The sequence below is a fragment of the Anabrus simplex genome, chromosome 3, assembly GCF_040414725.1.
Source record: "Anabrus simplex isolate iqAnaSimp1 chromosome 3, ASM4041472v1, whole genome shotgun sequence".
NCBI lineage: Eukaryota > Metazoa > Arthropoda > Insecta > Orthoptera > Tettigoniidae > Anabrus > Anabrus simplex.
This window is the reverse complement of record NC_090267.1, coordinates 110,621,559-110,645,776: the sequence shown is the minus strand read 5'-3', so window position 1 is coordinate 110,645,776 and position 24,218 is coordinate 110,621,559.

The window sequence follows — 24,218 nt, the reverse complement described above, 5'->3', positions numbered from 1 at the left end:
ATGCCCTCTCGTGTTGCAAACCGCCTACCACGTAGTGGTTCCTCAATCTTTCAAATGAGATCAAAGTCACAGGGCGAAATGTCGGGAGAGTACGGTAGGTGCTCCAATTCTTCCCATCCCCGACGTCGCAGTAGCTGCCCTACACACTCTGCTTTATGTGGTTTTGCATTGTCGTACAGGATTATTGCACTGTCCACAAGATCCGGACGTTTCTCCCGAACACCACGTCGTACCTGTCGCATCAGGAAGTCCCTGTAGTACTGTGCGGTCACTGTTATGCCATGTGGGAGGAAGTGGCAAATAATGACACCCCTGACGTCATACGCGACGATCACAATCAATTTGACTGGGGAAGGATTCTGACGGACCTTCTGCCTCCTTGGTGATCCAGCATGTCGCCACTCCGCGGACTGACGTTTCAGTTCTGGTTCTTATGCCCTGGTCCAAAATCCATCGTTGGCGATTATTCGTGCAAGGTGATCGGAGCATATTGCATAGCGCACCCACCTTTGAACTTCCGTCAGTACATGCAGTACCCACCGCGATGCGATTTTGTACAGTTGCAGCTCATTACGCAATATCCTGTCGACGGTGCGTTTCTCGATGCCACTTGCCCTCTCTTAACTCCAGTAGCATCCATCGTCTATCTTCATCCAGGAGCTGCTCGATGACGGCACGTGCCACGTCGGTCCGCACACTGACAGGTCGTCCCGAACGTTGCTCATCACTGGTTGACACACGTCCTTGCTGAAACTTTCCTACCCACCGTGCTACTGTACGGTATGGTAGGGCATTATTCCCAAGGGCTTCCACTAATTCACTGTGACATTTCATCGCATTTCTCCCTCGGAGAACGGCTATTTTGATGTAAGCGCGCTGCTCAACACGGGTTACTTCCATCTTGCACGACACTCACCAACTGACTGATTTCACAGCCCTCGCTGTGCTACTACCAGCTATCACAGAGCCATCTGTTGTTCTGCATACACACTATGCCTGCAGAACTTCCACACGACACATATACGTTTGTGATCCGTTCACATATCTAAAAGAAAAAAATAGTTAACATGACTTTTGCCCCAATCCTCGTATACGGAGTTCTACGTAAATTACTATACACACCGTGAGAAAGATTATATTAAATTGCATGCCTCTTAGCGTTATCCGAGAAAATCCATGTTTTTACGGAACAGTTGGCATCCCCTCCAGGAGGCTGGGTGTTCACCCAGGCAGTTAGCGCACATAGCTGGTGCCTCCGGATTTAAGGGGCAGGCAGCAGCTGAGTGGTTTTCACCGCATTTAACGCGTCTTACAGGCATCTTGCAATAGTTAGCGGTGTGCCCCCACCTCTGGCATGGCAAACATTGTGAGAGGCCATCACGACCCCTGAATGCCTCGATTTTGACAGCACACCCGCACAGGTACTTTACGGAGTAAATGGTCTCCGAGAATATTTCCTTAGGGAGGGTGACACTCAAGACAATAAGGGGAATTAGCTTCTTGGTAGTAGCATCACGCCTCGTTTACTGATAGACGTCTTGAGGCTGGTACCCAAGTGGCATGAGTTCCTCACGAACCCAGTCCACGTCTACTGTAGAGACAATGTTCCGAATAATAACTTTTAAGATCTTCTTAGTCGCGAGCTGGTGCGTGTAGAAGCTCTTATTGTTATCTTCAAAATATTGCTTTATGAGCAAGTAGTCGTGCTCATTTTCTGCGTGAAATTTCAGAGCATCCCTGCACGGGGACGAACGCATGCATTGCTTCCGACGCACGGTGCGCGTTGGGAAGTTTTGATGATAATGGCATGCAACGATTCCTACTGCTGTTCACAATCAAGCTCGGGAATTTCTGCTAATGCCTAATGCCATTTACAATAGAGATGGGGAGTTTTCATTATAGAGAGAAATACACCGCAGAATGGCAGTTTGGCGTCTCTCTTGCCTTTCGCTACGGTATTCTATATTGTATATGGAATTCTACGTAAATTACTATACACGCAGTGAGAAAGATTATATTAAATCGCATGCCTCTTAGCGTTAACGGAGGAAAACCACGGGGACGAACGCATGCCTTGCATCCGAAGCACGGTTCGCGTTGGGAAGTTTTGGTGATAATGGCAGGCAACGTTTCCTAGTGCTGTTCACAATCAAGTTCGGGAATTTCTGCTACAACGGCCGGCTCACTTGCCTAATGCCATTCACAATGGAGATGGGGAGTTTTCATTATAAAGAGAGAAATACACCGCAGAATGGCAGTTTGGCGTCTCTCTTGCCTTCTACCCAATGAACAACCACGAGTTTACGGGAATGACGACGAAAACATAACATTACTTCCCTGCTGGCAAGTAGCCAAAGACGGTGCCATGGTAAGCGGGAGGTTCATTGTCGCTCACTCAACGCAGAGCACGAAACCCGCAGAAAATAGTAATTTTCTCCATGAAATGAAGAGTAAGCAAAATTATGTACAAAACAAAAGTTGTTCAAATGAAGCTACGTTTCACATATAGTCTACGGATTTAACAGAAAATCAATAGTATAAGAGAAAATTGAGGAAACCTGTTCTGTTCTTCCTTTAAACCCCCATTCTGTTCTGCGATTTTTAAGTCATATGCATATCTATACCTGCTTCTGGATGAGTACACTCTAAATATGAAGTTAGTCGAGATCTATCCAGCCGTTTCGCCGTGATGGCAGAACAGACGGACAAACAAAAACGAAAGCTAAAAACCACGGATACGGCCTTGAGTTCACCTGAAATGGAAAAATACCTGAAAAATGGTCAAATAAACGTAATTACAGACAGCGGACCTCCTTCAACTTTATTTATATAGATATAGCTAATAATAGCTAATAATAATAAAGTTCATATATCCCAGTAATTGCAGTTCAAGTCCCTGGAGTAATAGTAGTAGTAGTTTTGAGAGAAATATTTGAGAAATTATTGTAGACAACCTCGTATTTTTCAGTAGGCGTAATTAAGGACACTTTTTTTCTTCTCCGTCCCGTGGAGTAGGGAAAATAATAGTAATCCACCAGCTGTAATAATCACATAACCGCATTTCAGTAGAATTGTAGTGAAGATAAGATATAATATATTAGATAGTATCTTGCCAGTTATATTCGTATTTTTCTTGGTGTACGGCAATCCTTTTGATACTTAAGCATTTAACCAAACGCAGTATAGTGTAGTGTATTTTATAGATACATTGTAGTATAGATACAGTACGGTACATTTAGATAGTGCCGTATCTTGCCTGCTATATTCGTGTGTTATCTTTCGTGTGTATCTATTAGACCCTAATACTAATAATAATTTGTCTAAGCATTTAGCTTCGTTGGTAATCTTTGAGTACAGTAGTTCTTGCAAATTTCATTTCTGTTGTGCTTCGTAGTGACATACGGTACGGTACCGGTATCGTAATTAGGATACGTCTGAAAGTAGTTTAAAAATTACTGTAGTGTACTGTACAGTAGTATACGAGTACTATCCTATTAGAATTTAGTGGGCTTATTTTATTATTGTAAAATATTTGTGTGGTACTGGTGTAGTAGAGGTATCCGTAGAAACTCTTACTAAAATATTGTTGAAAATAGGATAGGCTTAATTGCAGTTTGGAATTGTGTAGTTCTTGTGTATTACTTTCGATATTCAGTAATTAACAGCAGTTTTTATCCTGTTAGGGGTTGTAGGATTAAAAAAAATAGAGCACGACTAAGTAGTATTGTAGTGTAGTCGTATATTAATTACCTTATTGTTGTGTACTATCCCAGACAATATATCCCTCCGTTCATTTATTTTTTTTTGCAAATAAGTTACTTCATCTTTTTTAATTTATAATTTTTCACCCGTAAAGAATGGCTAAGGAGCGCGAGTGTGCTTATTGTGGTTGTGGTGAGGCATTGAGGGGTATGAGGGAGGAGTTGGAAAGTTTGAGGGAGATAATTAGGATTCTCACAGAAGACAGGAAGGAAGATAGGACTCCCTCAAACAATGTGCAGGTTACAGTAGGTGTACAAGAGGGAGGGGAAGGAAAGGGAGGAGTTGTAGAAGACAGGTGGTCTAATGTTCTAAGGGGAAGGAGATTGCAGGCCAAGGGCTCTATTCAGGATCAGAATTCAGGACAGGTGTCTGTGCGAAATCGGTATGAGTCACTCCAGGTAGAACAACAGAGGGAAGATGAGGGACAGGGAACTGTTGCTGAGATGCATGGAAGTAGGGGGAAGGGAAAAGGTAGGAAAGGGAAATGTAGAGTAGAGGATAGGAAAAGACAGGTGGAACAGGGTCATGGGAAGGAGAAAAGGGAGGAGGAAGTAGCTTCTGCAGCTATCAGGAAAGATAGGGCTGACCAGGAGGGGAGGGGATCAAATGAGGTGGGTAGGGTTGAGGCTCTGGTCATGGGGGATTCCATCGTTAGACACGTGGGGAAAGTGTGTGGAGGAAAGGGAACCAGGGTAGAATGCTATCCAGGAATTAGGTTGAGGCAGATGTTGAGGAAAGTAGAAGAGAGGGAGGAGGGGAAGGAGAAGGTGGTAGTGTTTCACGTTGGTACCAACAACGTAAGGCAAGCTGATATAAGTACCAACATAGTTGGAGATGTGTGGGATCTGGTAAATGCAGCACGGGTGAAGTTTAAGAAAGCGGAGATTGTTATTAGTGGAATACTGTGTAGGAGGGATACTGACTGGAGGGTGATTGGGGATTTAAATGAGACTATGGAGTGGGTATGTGGGAAACTGGGAGTGAAATTTCTAGATCCTAATGGGTGGGTAGGAGATAGGGATCTGCGCTCGGATGGCCTTCATTTAAACCGCAGTGGTACGTATAAGTTAGGAAATTTGTTTGGAAGGGTAATAGGGAGGTACATTCAGGGAAACGGGATGACCTAGGGAGCGGTGATAAGGGAACAGGGAACTGGAAATCAAGCAGGGATGACATAAAATTGTTAGTGCTGAACTGTAGAAGTATTGTAAAGAAAGGAATAGAATTAAGTAATTTAATAGATATATATTTACCAGATATTGTAATAGGAGTTGAATCATGGCTGAGAAATAATATAATGGATGCAGAAATTTTCTCACGACACTGGAGTGTGTATCGTAGAGATAGGATAGGAAAGGTGGGAGGGGGAGTTTTCATTCTGGTGAAAGAAGAATTTGTAAGCTACGAAAAAGTTAAAGATGAGACACATGAAATTCTAGGTGTAAGGCTCATTTCTAAAGATAATAGGCAACTTGATATATTTGGAGTGTACAGATCGGGAAAGGGTAGCACTGATGTGGATTCGGAATTATTTGATAGGATAGTCAGCTATGTGGGAAACGACATGGAAAGAAATGTGATTGTAGCGGGAGATCTGAATTTGCCAGATGTAAATTGGGAAGGAAATGCGAACGACAGGAAGCATGACCAACAAATGGCAAATAAGTTAATATGGGAAGGACAGCTAATTCAGAAAGTGATGGAACCAACCAGAGGGAAAAATATCCTGGATGTAGTGCTGATAAAACCAGATGAGCTCTATAGGGAAACTGAAGTAATAGATGGTATTAGTGATCATGAAGCTGTTTTTGTGGTAGTTAAAAATAAATGCGATAGAAAGGAAGGTCTTAAAAGTAGGACTGTTAGGCAGTACCATATGGCTGATAAAGCAGGTATGAGGCAGTTTCTAAAAAGTAACTATGATCGGTGGAAAACGGTAAATAAAAATGTAAACAGACTCTGGGATGGGTTTAAAGAAATTGTTGAGGAATGCGAAAACAGGTTTGTACCTTTAAGGGTGGTAAGGAATGGTAAAGACCCACCTTATTATAATAGAGAAATAAAGAGACTAAGAAGGAGGTGCAGACTGGAAAGAAATAGAGTTAGAAATGGCTGTGGAAGTAAGGAGAAATTGAAGGAACTTACTAGAAAATTGAATCTAGCAAAGAAGACAGCTAAGGATAACATGATGGCAAGCATAATTGGCAGTCATACAAATTTTAGTGAAAAATGGAAGGGTATGTATAGGTATTTTAAGGCAGAAACAGGTTCCAAGAAGGACATTCCAGGAATAATTAATGAACAAGGGGAGTGTGTATGTGAGGATCTTCAAAAGGCAGAAGTATTCAGTCAGCAGTATGTAAAGATTGTTGGTTACAAGGATAATGTCGAGATAGAGGAAGATGCTAAGGCCAAAGAAGTAATAAAATTTACATATGATAACAATGACATTTACAATAAGATACAAAAGTTGAAAACTAGAAAAGCGGCTGGAATTGATAAGATTTCTGGGGATATACTAAAGACAATGGGTTGGAATGTAGTACCATATCTGAAGTACTTATTTGATTATTGTTTGGTCGAAGGAGCTATACCAGATGAATGGAGAGTTGCTATAGTAGCCCCTGTGTATAAAGGAAAGGGTGATAGACATAAAGCTGAAAATTACAGGCCAGTAAGTTTGACATGCATTGTATGTAAGCTTTGGGAAGGCATTCTTTCTGATTACATTAGACATGTTTGTGAAATTAATAACTGGTTCGATAGAAGGCAATTCGGTTTTAGGAAAGGTTATTCCACTGAAGCTCAACTTGTAGGATTCCAGCAAGATATAGCAGATATCTTGGATTCTGGAGGTCAAATGGACTGTATCGCGATTGACATGTCTAAAGCATTTGATAGGGTGGATCATGGGAGACTACTAGCAAAAATGAGTGCAATTGGACTAGACAAAAGAGTGACTGAATGGGTTGCTATATTTCTAGAAAATAGATCTCAGAGAGTTAGAGTAGGTGAAGCTTTGTCTGACCCTGTAATAGTTGAGAGGGGAGTTCCTCAGGGCAGTGTTATCGGACCTTTATGTTTTCTTATATATATAAATGATATGAGTAAAGGAGTGGAATCGGAGGTAAGGCTTTTTGCGGATGATGTTATTCTCTATAGAGTGATAAATAAGTTACAAGATTGTGAGCAACTGCAATGTGACCTCGAAAATGTTGTGAGATGGACAGCAGGCAATGGTATGTTGATAAACGGGGCTAAAAGTCAGGTTGTGAGTTTCACAAATAGGAAAAGTCCTCTCAGTTTTAATTACTGCGTTGATGGGGTGAAAGTTCCTTTTGGGGATCATTGTAAGTATCTAGGTGTTAATATAAGGAAAGATCTTCACTGGGGTAATCACATAAATGGGATTGTAAATAAAGGGTACCGATCTCTACACATGGTTATGAGGGTGTTTAGGGGTTGTAGTAAGGATGTAAAGGAGAGTGCATATAAGTCTCTGGTAAGACCCCAACTAGAGTATGGTTCCAGTGTATGGGACCCTCACCAGGATTACCTGATTCAAGAACTGGAAAAAATCCAAAGAAAAGCAGCTCGATTTGTTCTGGGTGATTTCCGACAAAAGAGTAGCGTTACAAAAATGTTGCAATGTTTGGGTTGGGAAGAATTGAGAGAAAGAAGAAGAGCTGCTCGACTAAGTGGTATGTTCCGAGCTGTCAGCGGAGAGATGGCGTGGAATGACATTAGTAGACGAATAGGTTTGAATGGCGTTTATAAAAGTAGGAAAGATCACGATATGAAGATAAACTTGGAATTCAAGAGGACAAACTGGGGCAAATATTCATTTATAGGAAGGGGAGTTAGGGATTGGAATAACTTACCAAGGGAGATGTTCAATAAATTTCCAATTTCTTTGAAATCATTTCGGAAAAGGCTAGGAAAGCAACAGATAGGGAATCTGCCACCTGGGCGACTGCCCTAAATGCAGATCAGTATTGATTGATTGATTGATATGTGTAGAACTCACTGGAACGAATCAAATGACCCTTCACACAACGATTTTTGTATTTCATCCAATTCACTATTCAATAATGTCATACAGAGGTCAGATTCTTCTTCGTTTCTCTTTACAAACACTAGCAATGTGGCAATCGCATAGTTTGTAACTTGTATTTGGAAACTCGAGTCAACCACGCAGTAGAGAGAGAGAGAGCAAGTATTTGCAGAGTTTGCTCTAATTTTTGTTATAAGACCACGTATATACACTTTGCTAGACATGAAAATAAAAGCAATACTATTTGTAGTATTCAAATGTAATAATGTATTTTCTACACAAATCGCATAGAAGTTTGATTAACACTGGCTGGCGGTTTAAAAAAGAAACATTTAATAAATTAGAAAATGCAAAAGAGAACTGCCTGTTAATTAACTCAAAGAAAATGCAAGCAATCATAATAGGACAGTCTAGGCTTTTAAATACACCAAACATCACAGAACTGCCTACTCTGATGCTCTGTTCATTAGTCTGTAAAAAACCTAGGTGTTGTCATGAATGATACTTTAAACTGGAATGACCACATCTTTGAACCTTAGGATACATATATGCCCTTGTCACAGTAGCGTAGCCAGGATCGGCCAATGGGGGGGGTTGCAGTTACAAAATTTAGATATAACATAATGAAAGTGCTTGTGCTTGTGCTTGTGCGTGTTTGGTACGCGCATGCATGACTGTCATAAGGATACTGATACAAGAGTGAATTACTGTATGTGATATTCAGATTGCAATACACTACAAAATTCTTACTTTAAAATACAGAACAAGAACAATATGATCGAGGTCAGCAGTTTTATCTCAAACGGTATGTTCAGTTTACAATCTAAAATCTAATTTTTGAGGCTTCCTAGAAAATAAATTTAACACATCTGTTGGTTTTACAACTATGTCTCTGTGAATGTTCAAGGGAGCCAACCCGTTGAGTCGACTTTCACTTGTGGTATTTCTGAGGTAGGTTTTAAGGCATCTTAATGTTGAAAATGATCTCTCACTGGCTGCAGTGGTGACAGGTAGGGTGGCAAACACTCTCAACAAGCAGTAGATTGCAGGGAGTTTATCTTGATCACATAAAAGAAGTTTATTGTTTACTGTCAGTTTCTATTTATTTTCTTTTTGTGAAAGTTCAATGGGGGGGGGGTTCTAACCCCCAGTAACCCCCCCCTGGCTACGCCCCTGCCTTGTCATGAGAAGCTTTCATGACTGAAAATCGATAAACTAAGAAACCTACATAGTGCGACACTAATTTTTCAACTTCTGAACAAATCTACACCTGAATTCTTAACCTCACATTTTTACTTCCTTTCATCTAACCGTGGACATAATTACCAGATCGACTTCTACCCTTATGATACAAGTTAATCACTCATTTGTATACAGTCACCCATTCCAGGTGTCTGTGGCAAGGCCATGGAGCACTCTCCCTGTCAGTATATATAACAGCACTTTAAATAGTCTCAGTTAAACAGTCTTGTTGAGATTTCCTCTTAAATACATGAATGAATATTAGTGTGAATGAGAGCAAGTATGATTTAGAGTTATTGTTAGGTGATGTAGATAGATAATATTAATCATTAAAGAAATAACTTATAATACTACTTTACTGGATTAATTTAGATAGTTTCTAGAAACTGTTAACAGTGTTCCGGTATTTTTCCAAATTATGTGACAATGTACTGTACGTTGTGGTGAAGTGTAAGAGAGGCCTGTGAGCCCTAACTTTGCCACATACAAAGACGTAAAATAAATAAATAAAATACAAGTTCTGAATTCTTCTCCAATGTATGTAAACTAAGTAAGTCATAACCCTTTGTAAAGAAAACCAGTTCTATACTATGTCATGCCGAGGTCAGACACTTTTTGCTAAATAAAGTGGTCTTTCCTCTTTACCAGCAATGTGACAAGTCAAATACTTCATCAACTCGAGTAATTCATATTTTTTTTTCTAGGGGCTTTACGTCGCGCCGACACAGATAGGTCTTATGGCGACGATGGGATAGGAAAGGCCTAGGAGTTGGAAGGAAGCGGCCGTGGCCTTAATTAAGGTTCAGCCCCAGCATTTGCCTGGTGTGAAAATGGGAAACCACGGAAAACCTAATTCATATTGGATACCAACACAAGTTGATCAGGCAGGAGAGGGCCTGAGACCAACAAAACGTTTGAATAATTTGTAAAAAAGAAGCTTAATAACTGGTTACTTGTTTGGTTAGGAATCAATCAATCAATCAATCAATCAATCAATCAATCAATCTCAAGAACATGACTGTACTTGGGGCAATACAGGCCATTTAGTATCTTGGGTTTCACTAAAAATGTCTCTCAGGTTGACTTGAGAGAGAATATCCAACAGATAGCGGCCCCTATTATGGAATCTAACTGATCGGCCTCCTAATCAGTTTACACAGAACAGTATCAGTATTTATGAAAATGAATTTTGTATTTTTGCTATGGTTTATTGCTAGCAAGGTCATATCTAGTATGGTTATCTGTTGGATTTCCTGCCCTCTACTTTATTGAAATTTTAAGCATTTTCACAGTCATTTTGGAGAATACAGTTGAGGTCTGATAAATGATAATGAGTGTTTTAGCACCGAGTCTGCTATGGTGGATTCAGATGTTTTAATATTCCTCAAGAAGTCCCAAGTTTCTTTAGGTATAGACCTTCTGGCAACTATAATCAGACAACCATTTCTAATTTTTATATTTTGTTCCTCTTTTTTAAGTCCCTCACAGAATGGTTCTCAGATGGCCTTTGTTTTCTCAGCACAGATTTTCTTGGCTGTTTGACTTGAATTAAGTGAGTTGAAATATTTGACTCATCACATCATTACTGAATGGAAAATTCTAAATTCCCATGGAGGGAATTAGATATTTTTCACCAATACAGCATGTTAAAAACAAATCACATGTCAGGCTTTTCAGGCGTTTGCTCTATTAACCAGCGTTTCATCTTAGGTCTGACACTAGACTCGTCAGAGTGGGATGTGTCAGACCCTACCCACTGACGCTGGGTGTATGCAGGTGAGCTTATCAGAAGCCTATATATGAGGCACAGTCTGATAACTGCATACGGGAGATAAATCTCCACAATGGAATTATTGCCCACCTAGCAATTCCGAATGGAAAATTCTAAATTCCCATGGAGGGAATTAGATATTTTTCACCAATAGAGCATGTTAAAAACATATCAGATGTCAAGCTTTTCAGGTGTTTGCTCTATTAACCAGCATGAACACTGTCCCCACATGCGTTGTCTCGAAATTATTTTTACTTTAAAACTTTTATGATTTTGTAATGTGTGCTGGCCCACATACACTTCCAAGTTTATAAACATATTCTGTGTAAAATTAAAACAGCAGACAGAACACAAAGCAGAGAACCTTACTTACCATATATCTCATATTATAAAAATATTATAAAAACCTACGGACAGTTCTCAAGTTTGACCCACAAGTTACAAATGACTATCATTCGTTAAATATACTTCCTCCTGAAATAAAATTACACATTTTGTTTATAAGAATAAAGTAGTGATGTTACTGCATAATGATACATTAATTTATGAAATTTATGAAAAATACAAAATATATATCCTCAAATTGTATGCCAGGTATATTGACTTACATTTCATCAATTAAAATCATTTATCTTAGGTAGCCTTATCACTAAAACATGCAGCACAAACAAACTAATTTCTCAGTTTACACCAAAACACTGTTACAACCTAGGCCTACATTATTCTTGTCTTTGGCATTTAGTTACAAATTTATTTTTATTACAAAAATATCCATAAATACACAACGGACGGACGATATAAAAGAGAACTTTTCACATTCATACGACAAGAGACATGGAACACATTTATATTAATACAGTGATTCTAAAGCAAGACAAAGAAAATTAAATACCAGTAGCCATTGGTTCCTGGAAATTTGACTTTGACTGAAATTTTAATTTTATTGTTTTTAATTTATTGATTTGATTTTATATATGTACAAATTTACTTGTTTAAGATACTGTAAATGAAGCAGGGTTTGAGCTAAGGATGTCTGTCATAAAAGTAAAGTTACTGCCCCCACAAGTTACAAATGACTATCATTCGTTAAATATACTTCCTCCTGAAATAAAATTACACACTTAAATTCAGAATTTCTATTACACACAGGATATCTGGGGACTAGTACATTACAGCACTACCATATAAACCCTTGAATTTTTGCCTGTGGGCATATCTTTTGTCCAAAAGAATTAAAAGCATGCATAGTTTTCAGTTTAGTTTTCGTAATGATGATTCTTACTCATAACAACATTAAGTGAACTTTTACAGGCTACATATCTTCTGAATGACTATCATTAGTTAAATATACTTAATATTCCTCTACCTCATCAACAATGATCAGATTGATATGGAAGTGGCATTAGAAGATAACATGGCCGAAGACCTAGATATTAGGCCCTTTTAAACAACAAGCATCATCAACAACAAGAAGATAATGTAAGGAAAGTTACTTAGTTCATTTTATATTCTTTTCCAGACAACAGCACATAGAAATGTTTCAGCTACGTAAGGTGTTTGATTACATCTGTAATCTCAATCAAATGACAGATAATATTACCAAAATAACGTCTTCAAAGAAGTGCCTCACATTTGTGTCCATATATTTATACTATATTTGTTTATTATGGCACACACATATATTTTTATTTCTTTTTGATTTTTTTTTTTTTTTAATGATTTGCTTTATGTTGCACCAACACAGATAGGTCTTACAGTGTAGAGAACATCCTTCAGTGTGTGGTTTGTTGATGCCTTTTCAAGACAAAAATTAGGTTCATCAGTCACACTTGAGCACATCAATGGAATAGGGACAATAAAATATAACAATAGTTGCTGTTACTGGAAACGTACAAGAATTTGTAATGTGAAATAATAAACCCTTAGAACCTTACAAGTCCACTTCCTTTGGTTAAAATTGCATTAATCGCTTAATTTTTACAGAAATTGTAATAAAATTTGAGTATCAGGCAATATCGCACTGTACAATGGGCAACTCTTCTAGCTATAAGAAGAGGTTAGCAGTCACGACAGTCATAGCATAGAAATAAACAATTTACCTTATTTATTCTTTGTTGTTCATGCATGTCATTTACTGGGCGAGTTAGCCGTGCGGTTAGGAGCACGCAGCTGTGAGCTCGCATCCGGGAGATAGTGGGTTCGAACCCCACTGTCGGCAGCCCTGAAAATGGTTTTCCGTGGAATCCCATTTTCACACCAGGAAAATGCTGGGGCTGTACCTTAATTAAGGCCACGGCCGATTCCTTCCATTTCCTAGGCCTTTCCTGTCCCATCGTCACCATAAGATCTCTCTGTGTTGGTGCGACGTAAAGCAACCAGCTTGCACATCCTTTGATGTTCAAATTCTCCTTCTTACAAAATGTATCATTTGTGAGATAGCTCAGAAATTGGTAATTCACTACACTGATGGGAGATATGAAAATGGTCACAGTTATGTGTGATGTCACACGCACATACGTTTTATGAGGGTGCTTCGAAATGTTTTTCCTTGTGGCTTAGGGAATGTTTACGTTTATCTTGTAGCTTCGCTGCTGGCACATCGCCAAGCCTCGCTGCTTGATGTCAGCGAAGATGAAACAAAGCAATGAATCTCAATCAGTGTTTTTACCCTGGAGCTCAGCTTATCGCTATGCGGATGCCATCACCACACTGATGGTCTCAAACATTTCTATTTTTTGAGCCTGGCACATTACCGGCTACTATATAACTTGGACTGTGATTGGTTCTTTCAAGGTCACTTGCTCTCCCATTCTTCACACTCTATACAGATGTTCTGTGTCACTTGCTATCTGAACCATTCTTCGAAAGAATTGCGATTTGGAACCAACGGCGTGTAGATCATCATAAGGGGTTCAAATGGGACAAATGGAGTGATGAGATGATGAGCGGTCAGTAGACCTCATTCTGCATTTTATGAGAGACAGTGGCCTGTTTTATAGTGCTTAAAAGTGAAGGTTCTATTTATGTTTAATTTTTCCTTTATTGTTAACTACTCTTTTAACTCCACCATTGTCCAGTCCCAAGTCCGGAATGAGAAGGGAGAGGCTTAGGTGGCTTGGAAACCAGCTGTAAAAACTGCTAGTGCTGAGTGTCAAGTGGCGGTAAATAACTCGACCCCCCTATACGGGCCAACGGCTTCGGGCGGATGAGTCCCTTTGGGTGGGGTGATAGTCTCTCAGTGTAGGAAATGATATTGCAACCCATCATCTGTGTCTTTGCTCCAATGGCAAAACGGACAGAGGAACCTCCCTTTTGTGGTTCTCATCGATCATGGAGGCAGATGAGGTCATGCCAGACGGACTGGCTGTGAAGGGACAACTCAATGGTATTTCGAGTCTGCATCAGTCCGTTGCAGTCGTGCTACTAGAACCTGCATGTCGCATTTCATTTGTGCCGCAGGGTATAGTTCCGAGACTATAGTATGTGGGTCACTTCCTTGCAAGTTGCGATTCACCTTAAATAAAATCCCGCTTGTGGCACTTTTTCCTGCTGTCATGCCCTTCAACTCAAGTCCGACAGCGATGGGATTAGGATGGTAAAGGCAGGTTTTCGGGTGGAACTGGAAGCCTCTAGTTCGGACCTGCACGTTGGCAGCAGATATGTGATGGTTGTCTTTCTGAGACCCCATGACTACTCAGGAATTCAGTCCTGCATCTGTGTTTGGGCAGGCCTATTTAGGATCACCGCTGCCCACCCTGAATGGGGAAGGCCGTAGAAAAAATGTGGGCTAAATATCGGTAGTTACACTCTCAGTCAGCTGGGAGGCCACACCCAGAAGCTCACCCTTTATGCGGTCGAAAAACGAAGATTACCAAAACTCTGATTATAGGAACCTGGAATGTTCGAACTCTACTTGATTTGAAAGACAATAATAGACCTGAGAGAAGAACAGTGCTTGTCACCCATGAGCTTGTATGAATGAACATTAAGTGAAATTAGACTGTCCAGTGAAGGTAAACTTACAGAGTTGAGCTCAGGCTACACAATCTTCTGGAAGGGAAAAGATGAGGGAGAACACCTCATTCATGGTGTTGGATTCACTGTGAGGACCACATTGGTGAATGATTATCAGCTAACTACAACCGCTGTCAGCGAAAGAATTATGATTCTCCAAATCCCACTCTCTGGAGCCAAATCTATGACACTCATCTCCGTATATGCCCCCACCTTGGATGCTGATGTAGAAGCTAAAGACCAATTATATAACCTGCTGAGTGCTACCGTCACCAAAGTACCAGCAAGAGACAACTCTTACCACTTGGCAATTTCAATGCCAGAGTTGGTAAAGGTCACCAATTATGGGGCAATGTGATGGGAAACCATGGATTTGGCAACTGTAATGCCAATGGTCTACTGCTCCTTAGTTTATGTGCTGAACATGAACTCTTCATTACTAATACTCAGTTCCGCCTACCTAATCGCTAAAAGATCACTTGGGTGCATCCTCGCTCAAAGCACTGGCACATCCTTGAATATATCATCAGGCAATGTGATAAAAAAAGATGTCCTTGTTACAATGACCGCAAGAAACGTCGTTGACTGCTGGACAGATCATAAGACTTTTTTTCCGGTTGAGAATCTCAACCTGTCGCAAACCAAAACCTGCTCAGAGAGAAATTACATACTTCTAAACTTCAAATTGAGTCCATTGGTACAGATTACAGAAATGCAATCTGAAACAAACTGGCTAGTCATCCAGTCAGCAGTGACAGTACAAATCAGGAATGGGCCCTGCTTCAGAGGGTCATCACTGAGTCAGCTGAGCAAACAACTGGTTTTGTGAGGAAAAAATACAAGACTGGTTTGACAAAAATAATGAAGAAATTAAATGTCTGATTAATGCCAAACGCGAAGCCCATCTATTCTATCTTCAAGATCTGTCTTCCAATGTGAAGAAATCACATTTCTTGGAACTTAAAGGAAAATGTCAGGCACAAATTAGGGAAATCAAAAATAACCAGTGGCAACAGAAAGCTGAAGAACTGCAAGACTATCTGATGCCCATGACCTGCAAAACTTCTATGTTGGCATAAAAGAGATACTATATATGGTCCAATTTGATCTTTAGCAGGGTCATTGAAGACTGCTGACAACTCCATCATTTTAACTGATAATGGAGAAATTTTAGAGCATTGAAAGGAACATTTCTCTGCACTTCTAAATCATGTCTCCAATGTCGCTGAGAACTTTCTTCGTAATGTCCCTCAGCAGCCCCAGCAACCATGAAAGGCAGTTCCACCCACATACAGAGACCTCACCAAAGCACTCAATCAGCTAAAACTAAGAAAGGCTCCTGGTGCTGAGAACATCCCTCTGGAACTGATACAAAATGGAGGTATACCCTTGAAGACTAGACTTTTCATACTCATCCTCTTGATTTGGGAAACTCGAGAAGTACCTGACGACTTGAAGAATGCTACCATCATCACTATCTTCAAGAAAGGTGATCATAACGTATGTGGGAACTATCGTGGTATATCGCTTTTGTTGACTGAAGGTAAAATTCTCGCAAGGATGCTATTAAACTGGCTCCAAGTTATCTCAGATAGGATTTTATCTGTCTCAATGTGGTTTCCAAACCTCCAGAGGCACAACAGATATGATCTTCTGTGCTAGACAACTCCAGGAAAAATGCAGATAGCAACGGCAGCCTCTGTATTTAGTTTTCTATGATCTGGAAAATGTCTTTGATTCAGTACGAGGATCTGTTAGGTGGAAAGTATCGAGACTTTTGTATGTCCTGAATGTTATGAGGAATTGATTCAAGCTCTTCATAATGGCATGTCTGGACAGGTTCTTCATGGTAAATCAGTATTGGATTCGTTCCCAATCACTCATGGACTGAAACAGGGCTGTGTACTTGCCCCTACAATCCTTGCACTCTACATGGCTGCCATGATTCCTGAATCATTTTCAGACAGCTTAGGCATGGAGATTAAATTTTGTTTTGATGGAGGCCTTTTTAATCTGGCAAGACTTTGCTTACAAAGACATACTCAGGTTACCCGGCTGACAGAACTGCAGTATGCCATGATACCGCATCTCCTGCTCTAACATCTGCAGAACTACAACAGTCAGTCAACTGCTTTAAAACTGCATGTGATTGCTTTGGTCTTGCCACTGATGCAGGAAAAGAAAAACGAAGGTACTTGCACAACCTGCCCCAGGATTAACTCTTCCTGAGTTCAGTATGTCCATGTTAGACACAACACTGGAACAGGTTGATCACTCAGATTTTGGAAGCATCTTGTCTAAACGATGTACCTGCGAACAAGATGTTGACAAAAGAGTTGGGGCTGCTCATGCGGCATTCAGACGGTTAATGCACAGAGTCTTCATGAAAAACGACTTAAAACTGCATACCAAACTCATGGTGTACAAAGCTGTTGACATTTCCATGCTGCTGTATGGCTGTGAAATTTGGACACTCTATTGCCGTGACAACAAAAATCTTGAGCACTTCCACCAACAGAAAATGAGACACATCTTGAAAATGAAGTGGGAGGACTATGTGACCAACACTGCAGTTCTCGACAAAGTGCAGCTAATTAGCATTGAGGCAACAATCATCACTCATCAACTGAGATGGTTAGGCTATGTTCACCTCATGGGTGATACCAGGCTTTCCCGCCAAATTCTTTATGGTGAACTTTGCTCCGGCAGTAGACCTCATGGAGCCCCTCTTAAGCATTTTAAGGACCAGCTGAAACACATTATGAAGAAACTGGTTTAAATACACAGATATGGGAAGAATGTGCTGTGAACTGTTCACTGTGGTGGAACACTACATGCACCGCTGTAGACTTATTTGAAAGAGAATGCCACAGACATCAAGAGGCCAAGCGACAAGCAAGAAATCTCCGTCAATTACAACCCCATCCTGCAGCATCCATTCAGTGGGATTTGTGTAGGCGTATGTTTTATGCCAGGATTGGTCTGTTTAGTCATCTCAAACACATCCATAAACTGAGTTGAACTGGTCAATGTATGCAGGAAGAAGTTATATATACTTGGATCGAGTTACAGCCACCGCCGACGACTCTTTTATTCAATTGACTATGTGTTTATCTATCTTTGGGTTATTTTTAATTTTAATTAACATCTGATTTTACTTCTATGTCAGTGCCTTATTCAATTTTATTACATTTTACTCTTTCTAATTTTAGTGGAAGATAAGGACTGCAAATTAGATCCACTGATTATATTAAATTCATAATAATTTTCCTCATCATTTTTCTAATCCTATTCAGTGGGTTAATTGTAACTTTTAATCTATTTCCTCTCATTTCATACCATCAGGGGCCAATAACCTAGATGTTAGCCTGCTTTAAGTAACATGCAACATCATCAAACTAAGGAATGAATTGGCAAAAGGATTTAAAGATAAAAATTTCATTGTTCCATATTGAAAAGTATCACAGTTAAATTGAAATAATAAATATGGTAGTTCAACCTATTCAATACAAGTAAATAAGAGATGTAGAGATTACATTCTTATTTAATTAAAAATGGAAATGGTACTGGTTTCAACCCCAGTCTGGGTCAGTGCCTACCCTTGTCATTTTTATATCGCCTCTTCAACTGATATTGTGTGGACTTACCCGTTAACTTCTTTCTTACTTATGCATTGTTTTTCAAGTTATAATCGGCTGATGATGAGCCAGACTGGGGTTGAAACCGGTACCATTTCCATTTTTAATTAAATAAGAATGTAATCTCTACATCTCTTATTTACTTGTATTGAATAGGTTGAACTACCATATTTATTATTTCAATTTAATTGGCAAAAGGATGTGGAACAATTATGTCAACTCTTTTTCTCTTGCTATTTAGGGGACCTCTGTCATTACAAGCAAGGTGATTTATATGAAGTACCTCGTTTTTCATAGAAAGTTCAACAGTAATTTTTAAAAATGTAAATACATATAGTAGACTTAACTAAAGTCAAGAAAAGGTACTCCATAACCCCTTATTTTACATTATTCAAAAGTACACTGTTAAATTATGAAATGAAGCATTTGCAAACTTCATTCTTCAGTCTACTGCCACAGTAGAAAAGCAAATTATTGTAAGATACATTTGTCAACAAAATGTGATTAACTTGTTTAAAAAATCTCTGAATTTATTCCGCACCTCAAAAGCTTCAACTGGTACTGCGCTGTTCTTCATTGATGGGGAAGCTCTTGGAAGTATGTCTTCATAGTTTAAGTTAGCCCCTCTATATCTATAATCGGATTATGCAAAATACAAACAGCCTTAACTAACAGTTTCGCTGTTTTGAATTTTCGACTACAACTGAGAACTGTCAGCAGCATTTGCGAGGGGACTGCTGCTGCAGGGTAAAAGCTCCACGGCAAGCAGCCTGGCTATAGCCAGCAGTGAGGTGATAGGGCGAGCATCCATATGCCAGCAGCAAAGCTGCAGTATAAACGTACCCTTATAATAAGTCCTCACAACAGCTCAGGTGATATGACATGTTCAGTACTTCAGTTAGAAGTTTGTTAATTGCTTAATTTTTTCAGAAATAGTAATAAAATTTGAGTATTTGAGGAGCATGCAAGACATCATTACAGTACATACAACTAAAAGAGTTTGAAAGAGGCTATACTATTGGGTTGGAAAGAACCAGGTCGGACCAGGCGAGTTGGCCATGCAGTTAGGGGCGCGCAGCTGTGAGCTTGCATACGGGAGACTGTGAGTTCGAACCCCACTGTTGGCAGCCCTGAAGATGGTTTCCCGTGGTTTCCCATTTTCACACCAGGAGAATGTTAGGGCTGTACCTTAATTAAGGCCATGGCCACTTCCTTCCTACTCCTAGGTCTTTCCTATTCCACCATCACCATTAGACCTATTCTTTATCACTGAGATGTAAATAAAATTGAAAGAGAAAAAAAAAATACAGGTTGGACAGCGTACTGAAATGCCTATCTTTTGAGCCTTTCAGACTACATAGTCAGATTCTGTTAGGAGCAATGGGCACTGAAAGGTACCCAAATATGGAAGACCAATTCAGGATGATCACTTAATTGTCTGTCCAGCTTCATGGCTAAATGGTTAGCATGCTAGCCTTTGGTCACAGGGGTCCTGGATTTGATTCCCGGCAGGGTTGGAAATTTTAACCATAATTGGTTAATTTCACTGACACGGGGACTGGGTATATGTATCGTCTTCATCGTCATTTCATCCTCATCATGATGTGCAGGTCGCCTATGGGAGTCAAATTGAAAGATCTGCATCTTCAATGCCCCATTCCATAGTAACACATCACAGTTCTTTAATACAGTGTGCTGCCACTTACAAGTAGCTCTCATTTCTAATTGAAGTCCACGCATCTATACTCAATACAACCGCTTCTGCAGACTGAATTTTGGTTTTCACCACTTCCTGATCACGGCATATTGTCTTTAGAGAAGTGTGTTGGAAATGGTCTTCTGCGCTGGCAGTCTATAAGCCCCATTCAGTTTACCCCGGAATTTTTGAAAATGGTTGCTCTCAGCAATGCTAAAGGGCAAATAATCTTTAACCACAGTCTCTAGAAGTGCAAAATCTATCTCCTGATTTCTTTTGTTAGACAGATGCTTTGCAAAATACGAGGGGCATTCAATATATATTGCAACATATTATATACTAGCAAGATACCCGTGCTTCGCTACGGTATTATACTGAAATTTATAATTGAATGGATATCGATTTATATATAATCCGTCAAAATTCGAGATCTGACTCGTTTTCTGAGAGATTACGGCAAGTTCGCTCCCATTTTTCAATCTTTCTTTCCAGCAATCGATTTCGTACTTCCCGGGCTAGGACCATGTATTCCACCCGGTCAGTTCGGTCCCTAAATGTTTGCCATCTTTTCCTATAAGCATTTTTAATATGGATCAAATTCTTGAGGAGATTCGGCGTGGTGTCTTCTTGGGTGCCTTGGCAGTACTGAATCCGTGGCCGGACTGCATTTGTAGTCATTACCCTTCCAGACCCGTTTCCAGCGCGGTCCGCACATTTGATGACGGTCCAGAATATTATTATTATTATTATTATTATTATTATTATTATTATTATTATTATTATTATTATTATTATTATTATTATTATTATTATTATTATTATTATTATTATTATTATAGATGTTCTGGACCCCACAGCAAGATGCAAGACCGCTAATTGGCGGTAAATTCCATCTGCTGCCATTTTCATTTTTGACATGGTACAATGACAATTTTCAGGTCTGTAATATCTCCAGGTTCTGAAATATAAGTAGCCTCATTAAAGGCATTCAACCTTTTTTTCACCCTTTTCCACCCTTCCTATTGGGATTTTCCAAAAACAAAATACATGTTTCTTTATTTTTAAAGGAGATTCTAAATACCAATTTTTACATCTATAAACTTTAAAAGTTTTGAGATATAGATACACTCATTTTAAAAATTCGCCCCCTTTTCACCCCCCCATTAATTGGATTTTCCGAAACTAAAAAATACGTGTTTCTTTATTTTTATAGGAGATCCCAAACACCAGTTTTCAGGTCTGTAATATCTTCAGGTTCTGAAATATAAGTAGCTACATTAAAGGCATTCAACCCGTTTTTCACCCTTTACCACCCTTCCTATTGGCATTTTCCGAAAACAAAAAAATATGTGTTTCTTTATTTTTAAAGGAGATTCTAAATACCAATTTTTACATCTATAAGCTTTAAAAGTTTTGAGATATAGATACACTCATTTTAAAATTTCACCCCCTTTTCAGCCCCACCATGAATTGTATTTTCCAAAAACAAAAAATACCTGTTTCTTTTTTTTTAAAGGAGATAACAAACACCAATTTTTAGGTCTGTAATATCTTCAGTTTCTGAGATATAAGTATTCTCTTTAAAGGCATTCAACCCCTTTTTCACCTCTTTTCACACCTCCTATTGGGATTTTCCGAAAACAAAGAAATACGTGCTTCTTTATTTTTAATGAACATTGTAAATACCAATTTTTACATCTGTAAACTTTAAAAGTTTTGAGATATAGATGCACTCATTTCAAAAATTCACCCCCCTTTTCACCCTCCCATTATTTGGATTTTCCAAAAACAAAAAAAAAGTACTGCTTCTTAATTTTTAAAAGCGAACAAAAGTTCCAATTTTCAGGTCTGTAATGTCTGCGGTTTCTGAGATATAAGGACCGGTATCCTGATTAAAAGGCATTCAACCACTTTTTCACCCTCTTTCACCCATCCTATTGGGATTTTCTGAAAATAAAAAAAATACAGGTTTCCTTATTTTTAAAGAAGATTCTAAATACCAATTTTCACATCTGTAAACTTTTAAAGTTTTGAGATATGGATACACTCATTTTAAAATTTCACACCCCCTTTTCACCCCCTTAGCGACAGAATATCCAAAAATCCTCTCTTAGCGAGCACCTACATCTTAATATGAATATATCCTCAAAATTTCATTCATTTATGTCCAGTAGTTTTGGCTCGGCGATGATGAATCAGTCAGTCAGTCAGTCAGGACAAGTTACTTTATATATATATAGATTTCGATATTTTAAAAAATTGGAATTTTGTTTGGAACATCTTTGAATATTTCCACTTTGTCTCTTAGACTTTCATTAATTTCTGATAGGTGGCAGCACAATAACCAGCCTTCAAAAGGGCGTCTGTAATGGAGGTTCGTACCAAACAGAGAGCAACTATTGAGTTTCTTTTGGCGGAAAACCAGGGCATCAGAGATATTCATAGGTGCTTGCAAAATGTCTACAGAGACCTGGCAGTGGACAAGAGCATGATCAGTTGTTGGGCGAGGCATGTTTCATCATCACAACAAGGTCGAGCAAACCTGTCTGATCTGGACCGTTCTTCCTCATCCACCCAAAAGCCCAGATCTCACGTCTTCTGACTTCCATCTGTTTGGCCCAATGAAGGATACACTCCATGGGAAGCACTAGATGGACGATGGAGAAGTTATCGATACAGCACGACGTTGGCTCTGACATTGACCAGTCGATGGTACCATGCAGGCATACTCAAGATTACGGTGGCGTATGGCCGTATCATTGAATGGAGATTATGTTGAAAAATAGGGTATTGTACCAAAAGGATTGGGGAATAACATGGTGTATTTGAATCCTCAATAAAACCAACCTGCTTTTAGAAAAAAAATGTGTTGCATTATATACTGAAATCCCTTCGTATATAGTGTTCCTTGATTCTGGGGGCAGCTTACTGTTGTTAAAGTGGCACTGATATCTCGTGGCGCTGACTGCTGTTTGTGCTGGCAGTTGATGTTATTGGTTGTGGATCATTCTTGTTATCTCCTGGAGAAATAGCGACAGGTGCAGTACCAGGAGGTGCTAAATGCCTGGCAGATAAAAACACTTTTGCGTGCATCATGTGAACATAATGAGCAAGGTCAAATGTATTGTCTCCTTCGTATGAAATTTGTTTCGAACAGAAGTTGACCTTAACTTTCCCATCACTTAAATAGGTGAAGAAACTCCAAATTTCACTACTTTTCCATGACTGCAAGTAGCTAGCCTTTATATAACAGCGAAGAGATACAAAAACTGGTACCAATGGCCAAAGATGACAATTTCCTTTTTGAATTTGAAGGATTATTATTCCTGACAAAAATAAAATCAAAAAGAAAATTAATGAAAGATTCATCAAGGTATGAAAAAATACATTTATGCAGTGGTAGGATTGAATTTTAAAAGGAAAAAAAATGTTATGATATGGTGAATATCATTGGTAATCCCAGTATTTTCTGTCAGAGTACAGCTAAAAAGGTATCACATGGCAGATAAAGACACTGTTGAGTGCATCATGTGAACAAGACAATCCTAGATTAAATGTATTTCCTTTGTTATATGAGACAGACTTCTCTGTTTATTTTTTCCTTGTCCCTATCAACCATCATCTAGATGCTGTAAGTGGGTAAGCCATTGGGTGTCCATAATTATATAGCTCTGCCATCCGTTGGTAAATTTTTAAAGTATTATGAACCTTTATTGAGTGAGTGAGACACTGTGAACGAAGTTACGGCTGAACGGCATACTGAGCAGCTTCATCAGGCTTCATTACTTCATGAATTAACTACTTCATTTGAGCAATTCACAGTAAAGAGTGTGAATGAGTTAAGTAGTTCATAGGAATGAACTGGTTTGACCCATTGCTAATTAATACCAATATAATGGTCCGTTATTGGACATTATAAATTTTCCAGCTAACTCATTCTTGGTTGCCTGTGTTTCGCCCTCGTGTGCTAAGTATGGGAATCAACATCTACACCATTGCTAATTGACAGAACTTCTTTGGTATGACCAAAATGAGTGTCAG